The 23,359-nt window shown below is 47.3% G+C and overlaps 26 non-coding genes across 26 annotated transcripts; all 26 read left to right on the plus strand.

Annotated features, from left to right (window-relative positions):
• The first annotated feature begins 4,915 nt into the window (after positions 1 to 4,915).
• Positions 4,916 to 4,997, plus strand: Trnas-cga (transfer RNA serine (anticodon CGA)). Its single transcript has one exon. It is a non-coding gene; the product is annotated as a tRNA-Ser (tRNA).
• Positions 4,998 to 5,202: 205 nt separating this feature from the next.
• Positions 5,203 to 5,284, plus strand: Trnas-gcu (transfer RNA serine (anticodon GCU)). The gene has a single exon. It is a non-coding gene; the product is annotated as a tRNA-Ser (tRNA).
• Positions 5,285 to 5,425: 141 nt separating this feature from the next.
• Trnas-gcu (transfer RNA serine (anticodon GCU)) lies at positions 5,426 to 5,507 on the plus strand. The gene has a single exon. It is a non-coding gene; the product is annotated as a tRNA-Ser (tRNA).
• A 141-nt stretch (positions 5,508 to 5,648) lies between these two features.
• Positions 5,649 to 5,730, plus strand: Trnas-gcu (transfer RNA serine (anticodon GCU)). The gene has a single exon. It is a non-coding gene; the product is annotated as a tRNA-Ser (tRNA).
• Positions 5,731 to 5,871: 141 nt separating this feature from the next.
• On the plus strand, positions 5,872 to 5,953 carry Trnas-gcu (transfer RNA serine (anticodon GCU)). The gene has a single exon. It is a non-coding gene; the product is annotated as a tRNA-Ser (tRNA).
• Positions 5,954 to 6,094: 141 nt separating this feature from the next.
• Trnas-gcu (transfer RNA serine (anticodon GCU)) lies at positions 6,095 to 6,176 on the plus strand. The gene has a single exon. It is a non-coding gene; the product is annotated as a tRNA-Ser (tRNA).
• Positions 6,177 to 11,016: 4,840 nt separating this feature from the next.
• Trnas-gcu (transfer RNA serine (anticodon GCU)) lies at positions 11,017 to 11,098 on the plus strand. Its single transcript has one exon. It is a non-coding gene; the product is annotated as a tRNA-Ser (tRNA).
• Positions 11,099 to 11,239: 141 nt separating this feature from the next.
• On the plus strand, positions 11,240 to 11,321 carry Trnas-gcu (transfer RNA serine (anticodon GCU)). The gene has a single exon. It is a non-coding gene; the product is annotated as a tRNA-Ser (tRNA).
• Positions 11,322 to 11,462: 141 nt separating this feature from the next.
• On the plus strand, positions 11,463 to 11,544 carry Trnas-gcu (transfer RNA serine (anticodon GCU)). Its single transcript has one exon. It is a non-coding gene; the product is annotated as a tRNA-Ser (tRNA).
• Positions 11,545 to 11,685: 141 nt separating this feature from the next.
• Trnas-gcu (transfer RNA serine (anticodon GCU)) lies at positions 11,686 to 11,767 on the plus strand. The gene has a single exon. It is a non-coding gene; the product is annotated as a tRNA-Ser (tRNA).
• Positions 11,768 to 16,802: 5,035 nt separating this feature from the next.
• Positions 16,803 to 16,884, plus strand: Trnas-aga (transfer RNA serine (anticodon AGA)). Its single transcript has one exon. It is a non-coding gene; the product is annotated as a tRNA-Ser (tRNA).
• A 122-nt stretch (positions 16,885 to 17,006) lies between these two features.
• Positions 17,007 to 17,088, plus strand: Trnas-aga (transfer RNA serine (anticodon AGA)). Its single transcript has one exon. It is a non-coding gene; the product is annotated as a tRNA-Ser (tRNA).
• Positions 17,089 to 17,215: 127 nt separating this feature from the next.
• Trnas-aga (transfer RNA serine (anticodon AGA)) lies at positions 17,216 to 17,297 on the plus strand. Its single transcript has one exon. It is a non-coding gene; the product is annotated as a tRNA-Ser (tRNA).
• Positions 17,298 to 19,790: 2,493 nt separating this feature from the next.
• On the plus strand, positions 19,791 to 19,872 carry Trnas-uga (transfer RNA serine (anticodon UGA)). The gene has a single exon. It is a non-coding gene; the product is annotated as a tRNA-Ser (tRNA).
• A 338-nt stretch (positions 19,873 to 20,210) lies between these two features.
• On the plus strand, positions 20,211 to 20,292 carry Trnas-uga (transfer RNA serine (anticodon UGA)). Its single transcript has one exon. It is a non-coding gene; the product is annotated as a tRNA-Ser (tRNA).
• Positions 20,293 to 20,630: 338 nt separating this feature from the next.
• On the plus strand, positions 20,631 to 20,712 carry Trnas-uga (transfer RNA serine (anticodon UGA)). Its single transcript has one exon. It is a non-coding gene; the product is annotated as a tRNA-Ser (tRNA).
• Positions 20,713 to 20,840: 128 nt separating this feature from the next.
• Trnas-uga (transfer RNA serine (anticodon UGA)) lies at positions 20,841 to 20,922 on the plus strand. The gene has a single exon. It is a non-coding gene; the product is annotated as a tRNA-Ser (tRNA).
• Positions 20,923 to 21,260: 338 nt separating this feature from the next.
• Trnas-uga (transfer RNA serine (anticodon UGA)) lies at positions 21,261 to 21,342 on the plus strand. Its single transcript has one exon. It is a non-coding gene; the product is annotated as a tRNA-Ser (tRNA).
• A 128-nt stretch (positions 21,343 to 21,470) lies between these two features.
• On the plus strand, positions 21,471 to 21,552 carry Trnas-uga (transfer RNA serine (anticodon UGA)). Its single transcript has one exon. It is a non-coding gene; the product is annotated as a tRNA-Ser (tRNA).
• Positions 21,553 to 21,680: 128 nt separating this feature from the next.
• On the plus strand, positions 21,681 to 21,762 carry Trnas-uga (transfer RNA serine (anticodon UGA)). The gene has a single exon. It is a non-coding gene; the product is annotated as a tRNA-Ser (tRNA).
• A 128-nt stretch (positions 21,763 to 21,890) lies between these two features.
• On the plus strand, positions 21,891 to 21,972 carry Trnas-uga (transfer RNA serine (anticodon UGA)). Its single transcript has one exon. It is a non-coding gene; the product is annotated as a tRNA-Ser (tRNA).
• A 128-nt stretch (positions 21,973 to 22,100) lies between these two features.
• Positions 22,101 to 22,182, plus strand: Trnas-uga (transfer RNA serine (anticodon UGA)). Its single transcript has one exon. It is a non-coding gene; the product is annotated as a tRNA-Ser (tRNA).
• A 128-nt stretch (positions 22,183 to 22,310) lies between these two features.
• On the plus strand, positions 22,311 to 22,392 carry Trnas-uga (transfer RNA serine (anticodon UGA)). Its single transcript has one exon. It is a non-coding gene; the product is annotated as a tRNA-Ser (tRNA).
• Positions 22,393 to 22,520: 128 nt separating this feature from the next.
• On the plus strand, positions 22,521 to 22,602 carry Trnas-uga (transfer RNA serine (anticodon UGA)). The gene has a single exon. It is a non-coding gene; the product is annotated as a tRNA-Ser (tRNA).
• Positions 22,603 to 22,940: 338 nt separating this feature from the next.
• On the plus strand, positions 22,941 to 23,022 carry Trnas-uga (transfer RNA serine (anticodon UGA)). The gene has a single exon. It is a non-coding gene; the product is annotated as a tRNA-Ser (tRNA).
• Positions 23,023 to 23,150: 128 nt separating this feature from the next.
• On the plus strand, positions 23,151 to 23,232 carry Trnas-uga (transfer RNA serine (anticodon UGA)). The gene has a single exon. It is a non-coding gene; the product is annotated as a tRNA-Ser (tRNA).
• The last annotated feature ends 127 nt before the right edge of the window (positions 23,233 to 23,359 follow it).

Genomic DNA, 23,359 nt, shown 5'->3' on the forward strand with positions numbered 1-23,359 from the left:
TACGAATGTTACGGTAGCAATGCGCAACTTGTTTCACATGAAGCCGAAGATGTCTCGTCCGGGATGCCGTGGCAACCTTATCTGCAGCAGGAGATTGCAGGGGCAGGACTAGGCAGCAGATAAAGGTAAGACGCGTAAATGCTAGACAAGTCAGTCATGCGGTGCAAATTGCATCACGTAGAGGAGAAAAATACGCTATCTGTCAGTTACTGCTTCATCCTTTGAGATTACGCCCCAGCGGGTGTATTCTCAGTACAGATTTGGAATTGCCTTATTTGTTAAATGATTTCGCAGGCATTCTGGCACCACTGAAAAGCTTGCACTCCACGTCTCAACTATCACCGTCTGGGTTTCAATCTGAAGGCTGTCACCAGTGCCAACCAGACGCCCCTTCAAAGTTCATCTGTTTTTGTTGACGGAACAGTGACACCTGGTACTGAGACATTTCATTTTCTGATTAATCAAGTGCATTCCACCACTTGTGCTCGACTTCTTGTGTTCGTATACCCTTGCTGTTGCTCGCTAGCTTAGGGAAACCATGCCTGAGGTGCAGCACTTTCAGAGTACATTTAAGCAGTATCATCGTATCACATGCACGGCAGCACATCTTGTGTATTTTGAGTAAGGTATAAATTCAATGTTCGCTCAGCTGTTGTATTTTGGTCACAAATAAGGTGTTCTTCCAGAGCGCTCAAGGGCAGTTCAAGCAGTTTCATGTGTGCAACAGCACATACTTTTTCTCAGTTTTGACTAAGGTAAATCGAAATCTTCCAGTTGATGTCTTTCGGTCATAAATTATGTTTTTCGAGACATTCAGACAGCATCATGTGTGCAACAGTACATACTTTTTCTCAGGTGCAGCAGAAGCTTGTGTTGCATTCAAGTGGTATCATGTATACAAAAACTAGTTTTACGCCTTTCTGTAGCTGCTGTACAGAGAGCTGCTGTGTATTGTGAGTACAGAGACATTCCTGCATAGCATATCGGAGCATCTTGTGTGCTATTGTTGGTATGATCTGCAGCAGTATATTGATAATGTTAATTATTCAATGACTTTAGCTAACATTTACATTCTTACTTCCAGGTAAACCTGTCACGCAGATGCCCTACCCCTTGGTATGCATAGTTCAAGATTGTACCGAAACAATCCACCTGGAGCATTATTCTTCAATTGGCAGTGGCATTACTATCACAACACACCACATACTTCATGTGTATGGTGCGTGTACAATGCATCAAACCTATTCTCATGTACAGACCAGCTGGTACGCAACTACAACATGAAACAACTGACACAGAGACCGTAAAGTCATGCCTTTTCCTCCACGCCTCGGGTTTCATGTTATTATCCTCACATGCAGCTCAATTCGCCTGTGCTGTGCAGCATGAGCAAAAGCATATATTGTTTGTGGTCACATGACACGGAACATAAATACAGTGAAACCTTCCTATGTTGGACACCCGCAGTGCAGCCGAAGCGTCTCCTACGTATAGAGGTGTCCGAGTTACAGAATATGACGGCAACAAAAAATTGAAGAGATCACAGCTGTGAGAAATGTCGCCCTTCTTCAATTTAAGGTCCTTAGTGGTACCTGGTGGTGGTGCCTGGTAGTGGTACCTCTACCCACTCTTCACTGATAATTATTACTGATTTTACTATATTCAATTCCGTTCAGATTCTACTCAATGGCATTACATCCGGAGCTTTTCGAGCAGCAAGGACTTGTCTCTGAAGCGTCAGCCTACTTCTCATAGCTTTGGTGCAGTGCTCGTTCAAAGGCTCTAGACAAACTGAAGACAAGTGCTCACGTAAAGAATTACAATGTAGACTGACAGCACTTGTTTTTGGACCCGAAAAACTATAGTAAGGTATAAAAGTATAGTAAAAGGTATAAAAGTAAGGTCAAAAAAGGAATGTGTACGTTTCTTGTACTAACTTCCCATTATGCAAAATAGTAGAAAAACGTTCTCAGCCAATGGGGAGGGAAAGGACATCATTCTGGAGTCTCGTTGACCTACAATGTGTCGTGTGTGAATGTCATTTTGAAGAGTGTAGGTGGTACAAGACTGTGTTCCCACATTCTTGGCAGTGTTGACTAATAACCATAATAAAGTAGAGGGTACATTTGTTGCTTCATATATTTGTGTCATGGCAAAGCATGTAGAGATACATCTTCCTCAACATGCAGGTGACAAAACTGCTTTTTATGCCTAAACTATGACAAATAGTTGTGTGTTCAGCACCACTAATCATGTGCTGGCCTCCATGACATGTCTGTGACATTCCAAAGTGATTAACATGTCCCATATATGTGTGCAATGCTGAAGATGACTGTGTACCTTCCATGGATTCTTGATTCAAGGAAAGTACTGTGTGATTTGCTAACAGCGCCTGGCTGTACCTTCACAATTCTACATAAAAATATGTAAAGTTTGCCGAAGGAAACATCATGAAGGTCCATAGCGAAAAACCCTGAGACAAGGGATAGGAAGGGACATACACAATGTCTCAACATAGCGTGTTTATGTCCCTTCTTGTATCTCCTCTTCAGGTCTCGCCATTATGGACACTATCACCAGCTCGCTTGCTGTTGAACCGTTCTTTCAACGATAAGGGTCACTTTCATGAACTGGATGGCAGCCAACATGCTGTCAATAAAAAGAATAATAGAAGGAGCTCAATATGATCCTTAGGCTGTGTGTGGTCATTGCTTTCTGACAAATGGTGACTTAGAATTTCAGGACAGTGCTTGCAGTGGTAGTATTCTTGTGTTCTCACCCTTGACGCCCATTGTGTGTCATCGGTCACACGTAATCTGCTAATATGCACATAGCTCAAACAAAGTATATTTGTATTTCTTTGAATACAGTTGGTAAGGCACATTGTTTTTTACATGTTCTTTGGAAAATATAAATAAATTCTCTACTCTGCAAGTCTCCTGTCAGCTCTACAGAGCAGCTTCGAATTTCACTAGAAGCCACGTGTGAAGCCTAGACCAAACTAGTGGTGAAGGTCCATATAGGTCATAGATAGATACTATTATTATTATAAGATCATATGTCAGGCTTAGGTCCTGGTTGTTAGCAACGCATTTGAATCTTATTAAAAATTGGTGCAGGAGGCGACCAACATAACTAAATACACCAACTGCCTCTCACAAATTTTGTGGTGTTATACTTTTGAAACAACATTAATATGCCGCAGTGGTCTTTTCTCTTTTGTTCCTTTTAACCTAGAAATATTAGGTCTTCGGCATCACCAGCCTTAGTTGCTGAGCATGGAGTTATTTACGTTGAGCACTGCAGTTTCATATTTGTTTCTCTGGACAAGCAAGCCCGCTTCCCCATTCTTGATAAGAGTCTTTCAGCTTTGACAGGGCATTTGTGGACAAGGAAAACATTTGGACTATTGTGTATTTTGCTATGAAGTGCACCGTACCAGGCAGAGGACACCATCCACCATTTCCACTAAGGTTATTAAATTTGTGATAAAGTACATGTACCTTTTGTCACTGACTAATTTGGTGGCAAAGTTACTTGAGTGGCAGTTGTGCAGTTTTAAGCACATGTTTTAAAAAAATAGGATATGGGAAGTGCTGACTTGGTGAACATGTGGAGTACCCAATATAATAATTGGGGGTTTTACGTCGCGAGACAACTGAGTGTGGAATACACAACACAGTGTAATGTTCCTTATTCTGGTAATGTTAGCATGGTTCAAGAAGTGGGAAATGTTGCACTACCCTTAATAACATCTGTTGGGCCCAGCAAACAGGGTACACATACCCTGATTTGAAGACACTATGCCTAACTCAAAAGCAATATGAGATCGACCCGTACGTGTTTATTTGCGAAACTATTATGAATGAAATATGGCCTGTGTGGTATAGAACAATGCGCACACTCAAGTAAACATGCAAAAAATACGTGCCTACATGCCGCGATGCGCTCTACGAGATAAACAACACACTACAAAACTACATCCAACAGTTTTTGTGCGGGGCAACTCTAATGAGCACTTTTATATAACCGACGAATGGTTCAACGAATGCAGTTCGAGTGGTCACGATACATTCCTACGTCGTTCATTGCAGTCGCGCTATGATGCTGCACAATATATGTATCTCGTGTAACAAGCCTGGCAATCGCACGATGTGCATGGGCAGAAATAAGGCCTTCTTTCTTTGAAGACCAGTCCTCTGCAGGTGTGTCTTCAAACGATCACAAAGTCTCACGTTGTTGCTCAATCGCTCCCATTCCTGCACTCGTAGTAAAAGCAGCAAACGGGTTGACGTGAATGGCAGCTCAACGGTTGAACTGCGAAGTTCTCGAGCACAGAATCACAATTTCACGCTGAAAATGATGTTGAGGTGAGTTCGCGGTTGTTGTTTCCATCGTTCAATAGTTCTCGGGATTACCTCGGACGAAACGCTCATCGTAGCCGGCGGCCATAACTGGATTTCCTCGCAAACGGGAGAAGACGCCAGGGAAGTCAGAGAAAGCCTCAGCTTTCATCCAATCAGACGCACGATTCTCTATCTACGTAGATGGAGCAGGTTTATCCCATCTACGTCACAAAAATGGCTTCGCCCATGGCTTGTTTTGGTTTCTTTGATGAATTAATTTTCGTAATAGGAAGACAAAATTGAGAAACGAAGGTGTGTATCGGAGGCAGTTGGATGTGCTCGTTCTGAATATCACAACCGATTCAACACATCGGGAAATCGGCGTAGCTGACCTTTAAGGCGATGGACTAGAAATCCATTGGGGTTCCCCCGCACAGGTTCGAATCCTGTCGACCGCGTCAGAGTTGAGACGCTCATGTCCGTTTTGTTGCTTTCTACTACATGCAGTTGAAAAATAGCTCAATGGAGTCCACCATATCTGTAGAATACACTAAATAAGCGAAAAGAGTGCGGTCGTGGCCGAGTGGTTAAGGCGATGGACTCGAAATCCATTGGGGTTCCCCCGCACAGGTTCGAATCCTGTCGACCTCGTCAGAGTTGAGACGCTCATGTCCGTTTTGTTGCTTTCTACTACATGCAGTTGAAAAAATACTTAGTTCAATGGAGTCCACCAGAGTTCAACCATATCTGTAGAAAACACTAAATAGACGAAAAGAGTGCCTGATAGGGTTTTACACGTGGCGTTGGTAATGGCGAGGGTAGCTCTTCCTTGTGTTCCAGATACGCTCCATATGTGGACGAGGTGGCCGAGTGGTTAGGGCGTTGGACTGCTAATCCAATGGGCTCTGCCTGCGTGGGTTCGAATCCCATCCTCGTCGAAGAACTGTTGCGAACCTTTTGTAGGACTACGATAGGGGAAAGTGCAGGCTTATCCGTTTCATGCCTGACAGGGTTTTACACGTGGCGTTGGTAATGGCGAGGGTAGCTCTTCCTTGTGTTCCAGATATGCTCCATATGTGGACGAGGTGGCCGAGTGGTTAGGGCGTTGGACTGCTAATCCAATGGGCTCTGCCTGCGTGGGTTCGAATCCCATCCTCGTCGAAGAACTGTTGCGAACCTTTTGTAGGACTTCGATAGGGGAAAGTGCAGGCTTATCCGTTTCATGGCTGACAGGGTTTTACACGTGGCGTTGGTAATGGCGAGGGTAGCTCTTCCTTGTGTTCCAGATACGCTCCATATGTGGACGAGGTGGCCGAGTGGTTAGGGCGTTGGACTGCTAATCCAATGGGCTCTGCCTGCGTGGGTTCGAATCCCATCCTCGTCGAAGAACTGTTGCGAACCTTTTGTAGGACTACGATAGGGGAAAGTGCAGGCTTATCCGTTTCATGCCTGACAGGGTTTTACACGTGGCGTTGGTAATGGCGAGGGTAGCTCTTCCTTGTGTTCCAGATACGCTCCATATGTGGACGAGGTGGCCGAGTGGTTAGGGCGTTGGACTGCTAATCCAATGGGCTCTGCCTGCGTGGGTTCGAATCCCATCCTCGTCGAAGAACTGTTGCGAGCCTTTTGTAGGACTACGATAGGGGAAAGTGCAGGCTTATCCGTTTCATGCCTGACAGGGTTTTACACTTGGCGTTGGTAATGGCGAGGGTAGCTCTTCCTTGTGTTCCAGATACGCTCCATATGTGGACGAGGTGGCCGAGTGGTTAGGGCGTTGGACTGCTAATCCAATGGGCTCTGCCTGCGTGGGTTCGAATCCCATCCTCGTCGAAGAACTGTTGCGAACCTTTTGTAGGACTACGATAGGGGAAAGTGCAGGCTTATCCGTTTCATGCCTGACAGGGTTTTACACGTGGCGTTGGTAATGGCGAGGGTAGCTCTTCCTTATGTTCCAGATACGCTCCACATGTGGACGAGGTGGCCGAGGAATTCTGCTTCCGGACTTCAACAGTGTCGGACGCGTAAACATGAGCTCTGCTGGAGTAGGGCTAACGGCTAGGCCTAGCCGAGTGACAGAGAACAAAGGATCTTCATCAGGATACTTGACTATACTACCTACCTTACCAACAGGTATCTCTTCTTTGAATACTTTATTTCTACACGCTGATCCAAAAGCAAGGCCGTACAACGTGGATCATTTTGGTGAAGCACTGAAAGACATAGTAAAGAAAGAAGACGTGGCTACGTTCGGCGTGTTTCAGTATAACCATGTTTGGATGATACGGTTTCACAACGGAGCGGAGAAGGAGAGACTGCTGTCGAGAAAAGAACTGGTAGTGAAAGAAAAGCGCTGTGTCATCATCGACCCGAACAAAAGGGATGTATGTATCAAGTTGCGCTGGGTCTCTGGTAATACCAGCGATGAAGAAATTCGCAAAGCAATGACAACATATGGACACGTAACGGAAATAATAAGAGAGAAGTGGAAGAGTTCGTTTTTTGAAGGAGTAGAATCAACAACCAGATTGATAACGCTCCGACTGAAAGACGGTGGAACCGTAGATGGATTGCCCCACCTGATGCAAATTGCCGGATCCCGAGTGTTGCTGGCTGTCAGTGGCAGACCACCCTTGTGCTTGAAATGCAAGCAGCTAGGACACATCCGAAGGCAGTGTCACACTCCTTGGTGTAGGACGTGCAGGAAGTACGGGCACGAAGATGAGGAATGCGTAGCCACATATGCATCGAGAGTGAGGCAACCGCAACCAGAGCAGATTGAAGAGCACATAATGGACGTGGAGGAAACAGAAAGAACAAGTCAATTGACGGAGACAGATAAAAAGGGCGAGCAGCAACAATCAGGCGTCGGAAGCGCTGAAACACCGCAGAAAAAATCGAACGAAGGTTCGACCGATGTGTACAGCCCCAAGGTTATCTCTTCTGGTTCACCGGAAGGGTCGAATGGCATGCTAGCTGGTGGTTCTCAAGAAACAGAAACATGGGTATGGTGGCGGCGAAAGAAAGAAAGAAAAGAAAAACAGAAGGTCAAGTTGCCAGTATGCCGCAGCTGGACGAAGTGGGAGCATCGAGACTTGAGGATATGGACTTTTTGACTGCTAAATAGCCGACGGGTAAAAAGTGATGCAAGTGTAGAACGAGTAAGTCGGCTGCTTTCTTCACAATTAGATGAGTGCAAATAACATAACCGTGGCTACACTAAATGTAAGGGGGTTGAATGCAAGGAAAAAACAGTACCAACTGAAGCGTTTCTTGGAACAATATTCATATATTGATGTCCTTGCTATTCAAGAAACTAAAATAAGCACAGAAGAAGAAACCACAAGATTGGTCAATTACTTGTTTCATAAAGACTACGACGTAGTAGTCAGCCACGCCGTGGGACATTCAGCCGGGTGCATCCTATTGTTGAAGAAAAGCGAACGTCTTATCCCTGTATCGTACATTACTGATAATGCAGGGAGAATAGCTTGTCTTGATATTCAAATTGACCGGTGTGCTTGGAGGATTGTATGCCTTTATGCACCTAATGATGTGCGCGAAAGGAAAGTGTTCTTCGAAGAGATGGCGCAACTCATCAACAGTACAGGAAATATCATGTTATTAGGGGATTTTAACTGTACGCTAAAGGACTCTGACAGAAGTGGTAATCGCATCCAAGTCGACGCAAGTACTCTCACGCTAGCGGGCATTTTGGAGAGCCATAACATGAGAGATGTTTTCGATGACGTTGAAAATAAGGACACCCTCTTTACGCACTTCCAGAATGGCTCACATTCTAGATTGGACCGGATATATATGAAGTGGGAACGAAGGACGACCGTAACCAGATATGAAACACACTCGGTTTACTTTAGTGACCACTGCATGGTTCTAGCCACTTTAGGGGAAGTGCGGAAACCCTCCGGGACAGGTAGTAACCGATGGCAATTGTGGAAGCTGAATTGTAGACTATTGGAAGACGACGGATTCGTAAATTTCGTAAAGGACGGAATTGTGGACATTGTGACTGCAGGGACTTCTTGGTCTTCAGCGTGGGAAGCCTTCAAGCTGAAACTGCGAGCTTTCGCTGTGGAAAGATCCAATGTAATCTCATATGCACGTAAAGGGCGCGAGGAAGAATTGAAGAAGCGGATGAACGAAGTGGTTAAGCTGGAATCTCTAAAGCCAGGAGAATTTCAACAAGAGATGGAAGAAATTAAATTGGAACTAAATCTCCTTAACGAAAGGAAATATGAAGGTGCTCGGATCAGGTCGAGAATGCGCCTGTTTGCACCGGACGAAATCCCCCGCAAGACGTATGTTTATAAAGAGAGGCAACAAGGAAAACTTAAGAAGATAGAGGCTATAGAGCATGAAGGAAATTTAATAACAGGCGAAAGTGAAATAGAACGAATTTTTGTACGCCACTATAAGGACCTCATAGGCACGGCACACGCAACGCAAATAAATGCGGAGGACAAATTAAAAACTCTTCAACTGCCTGCCCTCACTGAGGGCCAACGTCAATCACTTGAAGGACCCATCACCAGGGACGAAGTACTCAGCGCCATTCGATCACTATCCAAGAATAAGACACCAGGACCAGATGGCATCGGTGGCGAATTTTATCACAAGTTCAGCGAACATATGGCGTCTATTCTTTGGAATGTGTTCCTGGAAGCCGAAGAAAATGGAACCTTTTCGCCTTCCTTTCATCGAACTCACACTGTGTTAATTCCCAAGAAGATAACGGCAGGGAAGACACCGGGAGTAACAGACTACCGCCCAATAACACTTTGTAGTGTTGATTACAAAGTGTACTCGAAAGTACTTGCTGCAAGGATTCAAACAGTGATAAAGACCGTTGTTGGAGAGCATCAGGTGTGTGCGATAAAGGGCCGGAACATCCAAACGAACATTCATGTGCTACGCACTATCCTAGATATTGCAAGGACAGATGGGGATCAAGTAGGTGTAGTTCAAATAGACTTATCTCAAGCGTTCGACAGAGTGGATCATACTTATCTGTTTTGTACATTGAAAGAAGTAGGGTTTGGTGAAATGTTTATGAGAAGACTAAAATTATGTTATCAGAACGTGTCAACTAAGCTAATTTTAAATGGTCATTGTTCAGGCCCAATACTCTTGAGATCCTCGGTAAGGCAGGGATGCCCCCTATCTCCATTACTGTTTGCCGTATACCTAGAACCCCTTTGCAAGGCTATTGTGGGTTGTAAAAATATTAGAGGATTTACAATGGACAATGCAGAAGTAAAAGTGCTAGCGTACGCGGACGATATTGCTGTTGTGGTGGAGAACAAGCAAAGTGTTAATGCATTGTTTAGCATTATTGAGGACTTCTGTCGCATATCTGGTGCGCGTATCAATAAGAAAAAATCTCTTGGGATATGGGGAGGTCAATGGGGCAGCACCCCAACTACGTACGCAGGCATATCGTGGGATACTGTGCCAGGAATGTACCTCGGAGCTCCACTGGGAGACAGTAAAAATACGAATTCTATGTGGTCTCAAGTTGCCGGCAAGCTCCGCAAGCAAACCTCTGTGTTGAAGCAAAGTGTGTTTTCTGTCTTCCAGCGTAGTAGTATATGCAGTGTTTTCATGTTGGCACGGATTGTGTACCTCTTGCATGTACTGCAGTGTTCGCGTGCCAATATTCAAAGGATCCACAGGATTTTTGCAACGTTTGTGTGGAATTCTTCTATTGAATCGATGACGCGTGACAACTTGTTTAAAGCGGTGCAGGATGGTGGGTTAGGGCTACCACATATGTTTGTGAAGCAGCTTGTCATGAGAATCGTATTCTACAGAACAAAAACGCACGCGCTACTGGAGCATGTAAAACAATGCATAGCATTAGAACACTTACCATACATAACAGTGGCAACAAAAACCAGACATGTTTCATTGAATGGTTTTTACAGAGAGGTTGTCGAGAGTGTTAAGTTTTGCTTAGTTCGATTCTCAATCGATTATGTGTATTCAGTGCATAGATCACGCTTATATTGGGACCTTATTGACACATTGTTCCCTGTTCCAATTTATCGAGTCTTATCGCAGGAATGGCCCGGAAAAGATATTTTATGTAGAGTTAAGAGAATGCCCATCAGACCCAATCTTAAAACTTTCTTCTTTAAACTGCATACAGGTACGCTGCCTGTCAAAACATGGCTTGAAAGAAAAGGTTTCTTTGTACCTTGGAGTACCAGTTGCAGGTTTTGCAAGGTGGCGGAAACTATTGATCATATTTTTATTGACTGCACTGAGGCGGCATTCCTGTGGGATGACATAAGTCAAGCATTGGGGGTTACCTTCACACTGAACCCACACACCATTCGGTTCCTGCCATTAATTGACCGTAACGGTCCTAGGTTTGATGTCCTCTGTGTTATAGCAATGTACTCTTTGTGGAAGGTGCGCATGCTGGACAGGCACGAAGAGCCGCTAAGTCCACCGATGGTCTTTCTCCGAAAAGAACTGTCGAACATGAAACTGGCCGCGAAGTATCGCGGATACACTCCACCGTGGCTCACGCTTTTCTGTGAAAAGCTTCTTCTCTGTGTTCATATCCCACGCGTTGTATAAATTCACATTGTCATCTTCATAGAAGTGTTATTTTGAAATGAATGAAATAAAAGTTCAAAAAAAAAAAGACGAGGTGGCCGAGTGGTTAAGGCGTTGGACTGCTAATCCAATGGGCTCTGCCCGTGTGGGTTCGAATCCCATCCTCGTCGAAGAACTGTTGCGAACCTTTTGTAGGACTACGAGGGGGGAAAGTGCAGGCTTATCCGTTTCATGCCTGACAGGGTTTTACACCTGGCGTTGGTAATGGCGAGGGTAGCTCTTCCTTATGTTCCAGATACGCTCCACATGTGGACGAGGTGGCCGAGTGGTTAAGGCGTTGGACTGCTAATCCAATGGGCTCTGCCCGCGTGGGTTCGAATCCCATCCTCGTCGAAGAACTGTTGCGAACCTTTTGTAGGACTACGAGGGGGGAAAGTGCAGGCTTATCCGTTTCATGCCTGACAGGGTTTTACACCTGGCGTTGGTAATGGCGAGGGTAGCTCTTCCTTATGTTCCAGATACGCTCCACATGTGGACGAGGTGGCCGAGTGGTTAAGGCGTTGGACTGCTAATCCAATGGGCTCTGCCCGCGTGGGTTCGAATCCCATCCTCGTCGAAGAACTGTTGCGAACCTTTTGTAGGACTACGAGGGGGGAAAGTGCAGGCTTATCCGTTTCATGCCTGACAGGGTTTTACACCTGGCGTTGGTAATGGCGAGGGTAGCTCTTCCTTATGTTCCAGATACGCTCCACATGTGGACGAGGTGGCCGAGTGGTTAAGGCGTTGGACTGCTAATCCAATGGGCTCTGCCCGCGTGGGTTCGAATCCCATCCTCGTCGAAGAACTGTTGCGAACCTTTTGTAGGACTACGAGGGGGGAAAGTGCAGGCTTATCCGTTTCATGCCTGACAGGGTTTTACACCTGGCGTTGGTAATGGCGAGGGTAGCTCTTCCTTATGTTCCAGATACGCTCCACATGTGGACGAGGTGGCCGAGTGGTTAAGGTGTTGGCATTCCAGTTCCTGGCACCGAGGTCAACGGACGCGGAATGAGCTCCCTGCGAGCGGCGGCAACGGCTCCGAGCCGGGATGAAGTTAGGCCTAGTGCTTCCCAGACAGAGTACAAGACCATCCTACCTACTATTACGCCAGGTAACTTATCGCCTAACAGGGTCATCATGCATGCGGATCCCTCCGCTAAACCGTACAAAGTGCTGGACTTTGATGCCCCACTGAGAGACGTTGTTGATAGACGAGAGATCTGTGCATTCGGGGCTTACCGCTATAACCACGTGTGGGCCATAATGTTCAGGAGCGAGACAGAGAAGGCGAAGCTGCTGAAGCAAAAGGAGATGCTTGTGAAAGACAAACGGTGCATCGTAATCGACCCAAACGCAAAAGAAATAACTGTGAAGCTTCACTGGGTCTCTACGATTTTAGCTGATGACGTAATCCGCAACGCTATGACAGAGTATGGTGACGTCCTGGATACGGCAAGAGAGACGTGGAAGTGCGCTGAATTTGCTGGCATAGAAACGACGACTCGGATAGTCAAGCTGCGGCTACGCGAAGGATCCACCGTCGACCAAATTCCATACATGATCCATATCAGGGGCGACCCGTTACTTGTTTCGGTGCCGGGGAAGCCGCCATTGTGCCTGCGGTGCAAACAGGTAGGGCACATACGCAATCAGTGTACGGCGACATGGTGCAAGAAATGTAAATCGTTTGGTCATGACCCAGAAGACTGTGTGCAAACCTACGCCAGCAAGATTCGGGGGCAAGGTAGCGACACGATTACAGAAAATCTAATGGACCAGGAAGAAGCGGATAAAACTGAAGATAGTACCCAGGAAAACAAGGACGTTGAAAAAGTTCCATCCCAAGAAGAGGGCACGAGCAAGAAGCGAACACAGATAGCAAATGATGAATGTGATAACAAAGACACAGAAGACAGCGACGCAGATATGGCCGAAGTAGAGGAAAATTCAATGAAAAGGAAAAGAGAGTCAGAGAGGCATGCCACCACTGTAAAGGACTATCTAAGAGAACAGAGAAAGGACGCAAGGTTTGAAAGTAGATGGAAGAAAGGGGACGCCCCGATGCCGGTAGTCCCGCTGGAGGAAGCTGGTGCATCACAGCTGAACGACCTTCACTTCACGGTCACCCAGTAACCAGCGGTCGCTTTCCAAACTCGTTCCATGTCAAGAAAAAAAATAAGAGTGGCAACTTTTAACACGTTCAGTCTGATTCGGCAAAACAGAAAGCACTGGCTCATGGAAATGATAAAGGAACACAAACTAGACATTATCTGCCTCCAGGAAACGAAGATCTCTACCGCGGAACAAGAGAAGGACATTGTTAATTTCTTTAAACGTAACTACTACTGCTACCACTCCGCAGGCACTGGTCACAGTGCGGGGACAGCGATATTTGTGAAGAAGGACAATATCGTCACCGTCGTCGACACCATCCTTGACCAAACCGGCCGATTTACCTGTGTCGATCTGCTCATCGCCAACCAGTTAGCGCGAGTAATTTGTGTCTACGCGCCAAATATAAGGGACGACAGGAAAATCTTCTTCTCTGAGCTGAGAGCTTTCGTGGACACACCGGCAAAAGTTGTATTCTGTGGCGACTTCAACATGGTAACCAGCAAGTATGACTGCAGCTAACCCCTTCAGGAGGGACGCTAGTGTGACGGAATTCAAGAAGCTGGTGACAGATTTCAGTTTGGTCGACGTTGCTGCGGTAGGAACGGAACCCAGTCAGCGGTACACTCACTGGCAAGATGCGTCCCATGCAAGACTCGACAGAATCTATTTCTCCGCTGACTGGGACAAGACGGCCTGCAACTACACCGTCACGCCAGGTACCTTTCTCGGACCACGGACTCGTCAGCGTCGACATCGATCTCAGCGCTCAGGCCACAAGTTGCATCAGCAAGGCAAGGTCTTATTCGTGGAAGCCCAACGAAAGCATCCTGGAAGAAGAGACTTTCTGTCAGGAAGTGGAAAACATGATCACAGAATACAAGAGCGGAAACAGTATCAACGCCGTTACGTGGGAGATCTTCAAGACAAACTTCAAAAACAAAGCAATATCCTATAGTCAGTCAAGAAGCTTCAAGGAGAGGGAACAGGCCCGGTCACTTACCAAAGACCTCCGTGTGTTAGTCGCAGAAGAAGACCACACCCCCGGACGGTATACACAGGAAATTGGAGAAGTGAAAAAGCAGCTTCTTGAAATTTTGGAGAAACGATACAGGGGTGCAGGAATTCGGAGCCGGCTAAACACGGTGTCGCGTGAGGAAACGCCCAGCAAAGTATTCCTCCCACGGGAAAGAGAAAGGGGATCGTTCAACGCCATTACATGTTTGAACAGTCCAGACGGCACTGCGACATCGCAAGAGGAAATCGAAGGACTGTTCTACGAGAAGTTCCGCGGTCTGTTCTCGTCATCAACTGGGACAAACGTTACCGATGCTATAACCGGCCTCGACTTGCCGGCAGTAAAGACAGAAGTAGCAGAGGCAGCGAACGGCGAAATAACAACGGGGGAGATAGAGAGAGTTATCCGAAAGCTGGGAAGAAACAAAGCTCCGGGCCCGGATGGAATTGGATCAGCATTCTATAAAAGGTTCGCTACCTTACTCTCCCAATCTTGAAGTTGGTGTTCGACGACATCGCTTCGAGAATGTTGCTTCCGCCATCAATGCGTCGATCCTTCACCGTCCTTATCCCTAAAAAGAACCCCAAGAACAGCGGAGCTCCAACAGTTAACGATTTTCGACCAATCAGCCTTCTCTGCGCTGATTACAAGATATTTGCCAAGGTTCTCAATAACAGATTAGAGGGTTGCCTGCGGGCTGCCATTGGTCAGCATCAAGTCTACGGAGTCAAGGGCAGGTCGATCGCACGAAACTTACACGTGATGCGGGCGGTGTGCGAGGCTGCCGAAACACTACCTGCCCGGCTGTGCGTTCTCCAGGTTGACCTGCGGCAAGCGTTCGATAGAGTCAGTCACCAGTACCTCTGGGCGGTTCTTGAAAAACTGAAGGTCGGGAGCTCCCTAATGGCCTGGATAAAGCTCTGCTACGAAGACATCAGCACCAGATTAGTAGTGAACGGGAGGTTAAGCAAACCCATACGGATTCATTCATCAGTAAGGCAGGGGTGTCCACTTTCACCGCTTCTGTTCGCTGCATACCTGGAACCGCTATGTCGCATGATCAATTCCAACGAAAGTATTCAAGGGCTCAAGATAGGCACGGAAAGCATCGAGCTTCTCGCGTATGCCGATGACCTAACCGCAGTGTGCACCACTGTTGCGGGAGTAAAACAAGCACTAGACACCATTCAGGAATTCTCGAAGCACTCCGGAGCAGAGCTCAACCTCAGCAAGACATTAGGCAGCTGGCTTGGACCGTGGGAAGAAACTCCAACCAATCTTCTTGGCTTGCAGTGGACAAACAAGGTTGACAAGTACCTCGGAGTCGAGTTCGACTTAAGAAAGCAAGCAGCACACGTATGGAACCCCAAATTGAACCGGCTCAGGTATTCGCTGACTCCCTGGCATGGACGGTTCCTCACGCTCTTCAACAAGGCGTATGTATGCAATTCCTGCTTGTACCCAGCAGTGCTGTATACCGCCCAATGCACGAAATACAACAATGCAGTTGTCAACAAGTTCCACCGACTGTGTGCCACCTTTGTGTGGAATTCTCCAATGGAAAAGATGCGACGATCGAACCTCTTCTTGAGCCCAAGCAAAGGTGGATTTGGACTTGTGAACCTCGACATTAAGCTCAAAGTACAGAGGTTCCTCTACTTCAGGGACCAGGACGATCCATTCCTCAGAAGCTGCACACAGACACTTGGAGCACAACACCTCCATAGGTGGACATTGCCACTAGAAAATCAAGGGCAAAGGAGACCAGGGCGTTCTACAGGGAGATCGGAGCGGCTATTGCCTTCTTTGAAATGCGGTTCTCTTGGGACTACCTCAGCAAGGTTAAACGGAGAAAGCTCTACTGGGATACTGTAGACAGCGTGACATCAGAACCGCTCTATCGGAAGTTCCTTCGCACAACAGAAGCCCAGAACGTCTTCAAAAGGCTACGCAAGCTCTGCGTACCATCCGGCACGAAGGACCTCTTCACAAGGTTCCACTGCGAAGTGTTGCCGGTCAAAGTCTGGCTGCAGAGAAAAGGATTCTTTGTCCCGTGGTCAGTGAGGTGTGACCTGTGCAGCGCTGAAGAAGACCTGTTTCATGTGTTTGTAAACTGCAAACGAGCTCGAGATTTTTGGGAGCAGTTCAGAGCGTGCACCGGTCTGGACATCAACATTGACTGGTTTTCGCTAAAGTTCCTCGTGTTCGACGGCTGCGAAGACAACAACACGTCGGCCGCTCTGGTGGTCATCGGTCTCCACTCCTTATGGCGGTACAGGATGGCCATTTCCGAAGGCAAAGCCAAGCCGAAGACACCATGGAACCACTTCCTCACCAGCCTTGAATGGGTGCTCACAGTGGTGACAGCACGGGAAGACGATATCACTTGCAGCGGACTTAGGAGCCTGCTGCAGACCATCAAAGCAAGGAACAAGTACGCCAGCTGGTGAAAGACAGCGATGTAAAGGCACCTGCTTCGAGCAACAAGAGGGTACGGAAGAGTACCACAGTGAAGACGCCGCAGAGCAAGCTGAAGACGAACAAAATTAGGAAACGGCACACCCTATTAACTTACAGAATGGCGAAGTAGCCATTGAGGTTTTATGTACGTTTTAGCATGGAATAAAGGTTTTAAAAAAAGAAAAAAAAATCGGATAGCGCGTTTACCTGTTAACCGAAAGGTTGAAAAAAAGAAAAAAAACAAAAAGGTCGTGGCCGAGTGGTTACGGCGATGGACTAGAAATCCATTGGGGTTCCCCCGCACAGGTTCGAATCCTGTCGACCGCGTCAGAGTTGAGACGCTCATGTCCGTTTTGTTGCTTTCTACTACACGCAAAAAATACTTAGTGCAATGGAGACCACCACAGTTAAACTATATCTGTAGAAAACACCAAATAGACGAGAAGAGTGCGGTCCTGGCCGAGTGGTTAAGGCGATGGACTAGAAATCCGTTGGGGTTCCCCCGTGCAGGTTCGAATCCTGTCGACCGCGTTAGAGTGGAGACGCTCATGTCCGTTTTGTTGCTTTCTACTACACGCAGTTGAAAAAATACTTAGTGCAATGGAGACCACCACAGTTAAACTATATCTGTAGAAAACACTAAATAGACGAAAAGAGTGCGGTCGTGGCCGAGTGGTTAAGGCGATGGACCAGAAATCCATTGGGGTTCCCCCGCACAGGTTCGAATCCTGTCGACCGCGTCAGAGTTGAGACGCTCATGTCCGTTTTGTTGCTTTCCGATAATAATCAAACAGCACCAGTCGCGGATGATTCTGACAACCAGTTTATAGAAAAAGAGGATATGGACTCTGAGGAAGGGTGGGAAAAAGTGAGCAAACGTAAACGGCTTGATAAGCAACACACAAAAGGGAAAGAATACATGAAGGAACAAAGGCGCGACGCAAGGCTGGAAAGTCGGTGGAAAAAAACCGAGTTGTTGAGATCCGCGGTGTCTTTAGAAGAGATCGGCGCATCGCAACTGGATGACCCCAACTACACGGAAACAGTACACATATAACACAACAGATAATGCGAGTACAGAAAATTAGAGTTGGAACGCTGAATGTATATAGTCTTATTCGGTATCAGAAAGCAATGGCTAATGGAAGTAATAAACAAGCACCAGCTGGACATAATCTGCCTGCAGGAAACCAAAATCTCTTCTGTTGAGCAAGAACGAGAACTAGTGAATTTCTTCAAGCACAGCTTTTTCTGTTATCACTCAGCGGGATCTGGTCAAAGCGCAGGAACAGCAATTCTAATCAGGAAAAAGCAGGATATCACCGTGGTAGATACTGTTTTAGACCAAGCAGGACGCTTCACCAGTCTAGATATCCTTCTGCACAATAACTTGGTACGTGTGATTGGGGTTTATGCCCCATGTAATAAGGACCAACGAAAGGTTTTCTTCGAGGAGCTTCGCGCGTTTGTTGACACTCCAGCAAGAGCGCTGCTATGGGGCGACTTTAATGTGGTGACTAGTAAACAAGACTGCAGTTACCCCTACAGAAGCGATTGCAGTGTGACGGTGCCCAAAAAGATATTGGCAGACTTCAGCTTGGTAGATGCTGCTCAAGCACAACCTAAGGGAGACATCTGGTACACCCATTGGCAAGGTGCATCTCACGCAAGACTTGACCGGGTATACCTTTCCGCAGACTGGGATAGGACAGCAGGATACTACTCTGTAACACCAGTAGCTTTTACAGACCATGGGTTAGTGAGAATTCAAGTGAGCTCAAATCAATAAGCTACCCCCGACAGTCCGAAAGATAACGCCATGAGGTCAATATGGAAGCTGAATGAGAGTATTCTCGAAGATGAGAACTTCGTTCAACAGGTGGAAGATCAGCTAGACGAGTATCTGAATAGAGCAGAAGTCGATGCAGCTTCGTGGGAAACCTTTAAAGCAAACATCAAGGTCAAGGCAATATCCTATTATCAAGTGAAAAAATACCAAGAGCGTGCAAAAGTGGCGTGCTTGACTCGTGATCTGCGTGTTCTAGTTGCAGAAGAGAATGATAATCCTGGCCGTTATATGGAGGAAATTCGACACGTCAAGAACGAAATACTTAATATTGTGAAGGAACGATATAAAGGAGCGGCGGTTCGCAGCAGGGTCAACGCGGTCGCACGTGAAGAGGAGCCATCAAAGGTATTTCTAATCCGAGAAAGGGAGAGCGCCTCTAGGAACGCCATCTCTTCCCTCGCAGTCCCCAACGGTACGGTGGAAAGAGGGAATTGAAGAAGCTTTTCACAAGATGTACACCGAACTGCTCTCATCGGAATCTGCAGCAGAGGCGCCTGAAATGCTACATGAAATGGGTGACCTTCCCACGGCGAATGAAGAATTAGCTGAGACAATGAATGTTCCGATATCGGTGGAAGAAATAGCGAAAGCCATCAAGAAGCTTGGGCGAAACAAAGCACCCGGACCGGATGGATTGGGATTCGTCTCCTACAAAAAATACGCTGCACGGCTGTGTCCCATTCTTCAGACTGTCTTCAATGATATCGCTAGCCGGAAACTACTACCACCGTCGATGCGTCAGTCCATTACTGTGCTCATTCCGAAGAAAAACAGCAAAGATGGCAAAACTCCCACGGTGAATGACTTTCGTCCCATCAGTCTACTCTGCACCGATTACAAAATCCTTGCAAAAGTCATCACCGCTCGACTGGAACCGCTTCTGAGAACCGTTATTGGTACCCACCAGACGTATGGAACCAAGGGAAGATCCATTGAAAGAAACTTACATATCATGCGGTCAGTGTGTGAGGCTGCAGAGGTCATCCCAGCCCGGCTTTCTGTAGTACAGGTCGATCTGAAGCAGGCCTTTGACCGGGTGATCCATCATTACTTGTGGGCAGTGCTGAAAAAGATGGGTGTAGGTAGCTACCTGGAGAACTGGATTAAGGTTTCTGACACCGACATCCGCACTAGGCTGGTGGTGAACGGCAAGTTGAGTAGACCAATAAAAATCCGCTCATCTGTAAGAAAAGGCTGCCCCCTGGACTTGAAATACATTGGGGTTCCCCACACAGGTTCGAATCATATCGACCGCGTCGGAGTTGCGGCGCTCATGATTGTTTTGCTGCTTTCGACTACAAACAGTTGAAAATATACTTAGCCCTTTCGCGTCCACCGCAGTTACGCCACATCTGTAGAAAAACATTAAATGGGCCAAACACATGCGGTCGTGGCCGAGTGGTTAAGGCGATGGACTTGAAATCCATTGGGGTTCCCCCGCACAGGTTCGAATCCTGTCGGCCGCGTCAGAGTTGCGACGCTCATGATTGTTTAGCTGCTTTCGACTACTAACAGTTGAAAAGATACTTAGGCCTTTGGCGTCCACCGCAGTTACACCACATCTGGAGAAAAACATTACATGGGCCAAACACATGTGGTTGTGGCCGAGTGGTTAAGGCGATGAACTTCAAATCGATTGGGGTTCCCCCGCACAGGTTCGAAACCTATCGACCGCGTCGGAGTTGCGACGCTCATGATTGTTTTGCTGCTTTCGACTACAAACAGTTGAAAATATACTTAGCCCTTTCGCGTCCACCGCAGTTACGCCACATCTGTAGAAAAACATTAAATGGGCCAAACACATGCGGTCGTGGCCGAGTGGTTAAGGCGATGGACTTGAAATCCATTGGGGTTCCCCCGCACAGGTTCGAATCCTGTCGGCCGCGTCAGAGTTGCGACGCTCATGATTGTTTAGCTGCTTTCGACTACTAACAGTTGAAAAGATACTTAGGCCTTTGGCGTCCACCGCAGTTACACCACATCTGGAGAAAAACATTACATGGGCCAAACACATGTGGTTGTGGCCGAGTGGTTAAGGCGATGAACTTCAAATCGATTGGGGTTCCCCCGCACAGGTTCGAAACCTATCGACCGCGTCGGAGTTGCGACGCTCATGATTGTTTTGCTGCTTTCGACTACAAACAGTTGAAAAGATACTTAGACCTTTGGCGTCCACCGCAGTTACACCACATCTTTAGAAAAACATTAAATGGGCCAAACACATGCGGTCGTGGCCGAGTGGTTAAGGCGATGGACTTGAAATACGTTGGGGTTCCCCCGCACAGGTTCGAATCCTATCGGTCGCGTCAGAGTTGCTACGATCATGATTGTTTAGCTGCTTTCGGTACTAACAGTTGAAAAGATACTTAGACCTTTGGCGTCCACCCCAGTTACACCACATCTGTAGAAAAACATTAAATGGGCCAAAACACAGGCGGTCGTGGCCGAGTGGTTAAGGCGATGGACTTGAAATCCATTGGGGTTCCCCCGCACAGGTTCGAATCCTGTCGGCCGCGTCAGAGTTGCGACGCTCATGATTGTTTAGCTGCTTTCGACTACTAACAGATGAAAAGATACTTAGACCTTTGGCGTCCACCGCAGTTACACCACATCTGTAGAAAAACATTAAATGGGCCAAACACATGCGGTCGTGGCCGAGTGGTTAAGGCGATGGACTTGAAATGCTTTGGGGTTCCCCCGCACAGGTTCGTATCCTGTCGACCTCGTCAGAGTTGCGACGCTCATGATTGTTTTGCTGCCTTCGACTACAAACAGTTGAAAAGATACTTAGCCCTTTGGCGTCCACCGCAGTTACACCACATCTGGAGAAAAACATTAAATAGGCCAAACACATGCGGTCGTGGCCGAGTGGTTAAGGCGATGGACTTGAAATCCATTGGGGTTCCCCCGCACAGGTTCGAATCCTGTCGGCCGCGTCAGAGTTGCGACGCTCATGATTGTTTAGCTGCTTTCGACTACTAACAGTTGAAAAGATACTTAGACCTTAGGCGTCCACCGCAGTTACACCACATCTGGAGAAAAACATTACATGGGCCAAACACATGCGGTCGTGGCCGAGTGGTTAAGGCGATGGACTTGAAATCCATTGGGGTTCCCCCGCACAGGCTCGAATCCTGTCGGCCGCGTCAGAGTTGCGACGCTCATGATTGTTTAGCTGCTTTCGACTACTAACAGTTGAAAAGATACTTAGACCTTTGGCGTCCACCGCAGTTACACCACATCTGGAGAAAAACATTAAATAGGCCAAACACATGCGGTCGTGGCCGAGTGGTTAAGGCGATGGACTTGAAATCCATTGGGGTTCCCCCGCACAGGTTCGAATCCTGTCGGCCGCGTCAGAGTTGCGACGCTCATGATTGTTTAGCTGCTTTCGACTACTAACAGTTGAAAAGATACTTAGACCTTAGGCGTCCACCGCAGTTACACCACATCTGGAGAAAAACATTACATGGGCCAAACACATGCGGTCGTGGCCGAGTGGTTAAGGCGATGGACTTGAAATCCATTGGGGTTCCCCCGCACAGGCTCGAATCCTGTCGGCCGCGTCAGAGTTGCGACGCTCATGATTGTTTAGCTGCTTTCGACTACTAACAGTTGAAAAGATACTTAGACCTTTGGCGTCCACCGCAGTTACACCACATCTGGAGAAAAACATTAAATAGGCCAAACACATGCGGTCGTGGCCGAGTGGTTAAGGCGATGGACTTGAAATCCATTGGGGTTCCCCCGCACAGGTTCGAATCCTGTCGGCCGCGTCAGAGTTGCGACGCTCATGATTGTTTAGCTGCTTTCGACTACTAACAGTTGAAAAGATACTTAGACCTTAGGCGTCCACCGCAGTTACACCACATCTGGAGAAAAACATTACATGGGCCAAACACATGCGGTCGTGGCCGAGTGGTTAAGGCGATGGACTTGAAATCCATTGGGGTTCCCCCGCACAGGCTCGAATCCTGTCGGCCGCGTCAGAGTTGCGACGCTCATGATTGTTTAGCTGCTTTCGACTACTAACAGTTGAAAAGATACTTAGACCTTTGGCGTCCACCGCAGTTACACCACATCTGGAGAAAAACATTACATGGGCCAAACACATGCGGTCGTGGCCGAGTGGTTAAGGCGATGGACTTGAAATCCATTGGGGTTCCCCCGCACAGGTTCGAATCCTGTCGGCCGCGTCAGAGTTGCGACGCTCATGATTGTTTAGCTGCTTTCGACTACTAACAGTTGAAAAGATACTTAGACCTTTGGCGTCCACCGCAGTTACACCACATCTGGAGAAAAACATTACATGGGCCAAACACATGCGGTCGTGGCCGAGTGGTTAAGGCGATGGACTTGAAATGCTTTGGGGTTCCCCCGCACAGGTTCGTATCCTGTCGACCTCGTCAGAGTTGCGACGCTCATGATTGTTTTGCTGCCTTCGACTACAAACAGTTGAAAAGATACTTAGCCCTTTGGCGTCCACCGCAGTTACACCACATCTGGAGAAAAACATTAAATAGGCCAAACACATGCGGTCGTGGCCGAGTGGTTAAGGCGATGGACTTGAAATCCATTGGGGTTCCCCCGCACAGGTTCGAATCCTGTCGGCCGCGTCAGAGTTGCGACGCTCATGATTGTTTAGCTGCTTTCGACTACTAACAGTTGAAAAGATACTTAGACCTTAGGCGTCCACCGCAGTTACACCACATCTGGAGAAAAACATTACATGGGCCAAACACATGCGGTCGTGGCCGAGTGGTTAAGGCGATGGACTTGAAATCCATTGGGGTTCCCCCGCACAGGCTCGAATCCTGTCGGCCGCGTCAGAGTTGCGACGCTCATGATTGTTTAGCTGCTTTCGACTACTAACAGTTGAAAAGATACTTAGACCTTTGGCGTCCACCGCAGTTACACCACATCTGGAGAAAAACATTACATGGGCCAAACACA

This window comes from Ornithodoros turicata, chromosome 1 (genome assembly GCF_037126465.1).
Source record: "Ornithodoros turicata isolate Travis chromosome 1, ASM3712646v1, whole genome shotgun sequence".
Classification (NCBI taxonomy): domain Eukaryota; kingdom Metazoa; phylum Arthropoda; class Arachnida; order Ixodida; family Argasidae; genus Ornithodoros; species Ornithodoros turicata.